Source organism: Neomonachus schauinslandi, chromosome 9, assembly GCF_002201575.2.
Source record: "Neomonachus schauinslandi chromosome 9, ASM220157v2, whole genome shotgun sequence".
Taxonomy (NCBI): domain Eukaryota; kingdom Metazoa; phylum Chordata; class Mammalia; order Carnivora; family Phocidae; genus Neomonachus; species Neomonachus schauinslandi.
The window spans coordinates 104,188,576-104,190,700 of NC_058411.1; positions in this window are offsets into that span (position 1 = coordinate 104,188,576).

A 2,125-nucleotide genomic window follows, 5' to 3' on the forward strand; every position below is an offset into this window, starting at 1 on the left:
GGCAGACGCTTAACGACTGAGCCACCCAGGCGCCCCCCGATAAATTTTTTAAATTTACTGAATGAAAATAGGAAGAAACAGAAAGGAATGTATAACAAGAAAGCTTTCACTTATATACATTAAAAAACATTACTATAGTTTTCAAAGATACATTCAGGATGATATGCTAAATATCTAAAGTGGGTATCTACAGGAGAAAGAGAATGAGAGTGAAAATGGACATAAAGAAAGATGAAATTAAAGCAGGGCCCCTGCCTTAGCATAGGCCAATGACGAAAGCATACCATGAAATGAGAAATAACGATTAAATCAATTCTCTGTACCTAAGGTGCTCTCACCCACTTTCTCTCAAATAGAGATATTTTACAAAACTCAAATCATCATGACCTTGAGAAGACCGATTTCAGTAGAGTGTTATAAGAAGGAAAGCCCAACTGGAACGAGCTGAGGAGAACACAGGAGATGAGGAAGTATCCATAACCCTTTGTAGGCATTTTGATGTGAAGGGGAGTTGAGAAACAGAGTGGCAACTGGTAGAAGACATGGAATCAACAGAGGCCTTAAGAAAAAAAAAAAAAGAATGAAATTAATTAATGGGGATTTGCCAATGGCAATCATCCAGAGAGAAAGAAAATGAGGATGAAGGAGAAAAAGATGATGACTATAAAAGCAAAGCCTTAAGAAAGTGTGAGAAGATGGGATGTAAAACATAGGGTCTGATCACAGAGGCAAGGGTTTACCTCATTGTAAAAACAAGCTTTCCATCATAATGTATTTAACGATAATTTTTCTGAATATTCAGGCTTTGGTGAGGTAGGTTCTTAACCTTTTTAAAGTCATGAACCCCCCTGAGAATCTGATTAGTGCTAAGGATCTTCTCTCCCTTAAAATACACCAACATGTACATATTCAGATAAAACTTTACATACAACTTTAGGGGGTTCACTGAGCCATGCTCCCCAAAGTAGTCCATACACAAGTCTGTTTTTTGTCTTTTTTACATTTTTTTTTTAAAGATTTTATTTATTTATTTGACAGAGAGAGACACAGCGAAAGAGGGAACACAAGCAGGGGGAGTGGGAGAGGGAGAAGCAGGCTTCCCGAGGAGCAGGGAGCCCGATGCAGAGGCTCGATCCCAGGACCCTGGGATCCTGACCTGAGCCGAAGGCAGATGCTTAACGACTGAGCCATCCAGGCGCCCCTTGTTTTTACTTTTTTTTTTTTAAAGATTTTATTTATTTATTTGACAGAGAGAGACACAGCCAGAGAGAGAACACAAGCAAGGGGAGTGGGAGAGAGAGAAGCAGGCTTCCCGCGGAGAAGAGAGCCTGATGTGGGGCTCGATCCCAGGACCCCGGGATCACGACCTGAGCCGAAGGCAGACGCTTAACGACTGAGCCACCCAGGCGCCCGTTTTTAGTTTTTACCCCTGTTTTTAGTTTTTAATTAAAGTATCACATACGTATAGAAACAGTACAATCCGTGAATTTCCAGAGTGAACATACCACCTATTATAAATATCTCCCAGGTCAAGAAATAGAACACTACCAGTAACAGGAAGCCCTCCATCCCCCTAGAATCTTCCCAAAAAAGAACTACTATCTTGACTTTTAATGTGAGATGAGTTTTGTCTGTTTCTGCACTTTTACATAAACGGAAGACAGAAGGATTCATACAGAATGTATTCTTGGTCTAGCTTTTCTCACTCTCCAATGTGTGTTTGAGACAGTCTTACTCATACGCATAGCAGTAATTTGTTAGTTTTCATTTCTGTATAGTTTTTCATTTTAAGAATATATCAAAATTTTTTTATCCACTCTATTATTAATAGACACTTGGCTTGTTTCCAATGTTAGGCTATTATAAATAATTACAAAGCCATACAGAGTTTTCTACATTTCTGAGGCACAAATGCAGGCATTAAAAAAATTGCTAGGATGTAGGGTATGAGTATATTCAACTTTGGTACATAATGCCAGACAGTGTTCCAAAATGACTGTAAGAAGACCTTATATTTGATGGGTAAGATGGTTTAGAAATAAAGACTTCTTGGGGCGTGGGTCCTGGGATAGAGCCCCGCATCCCAGGGTCCTGGGATCGAGCACCGCATCAGGCTCCCTGCTCC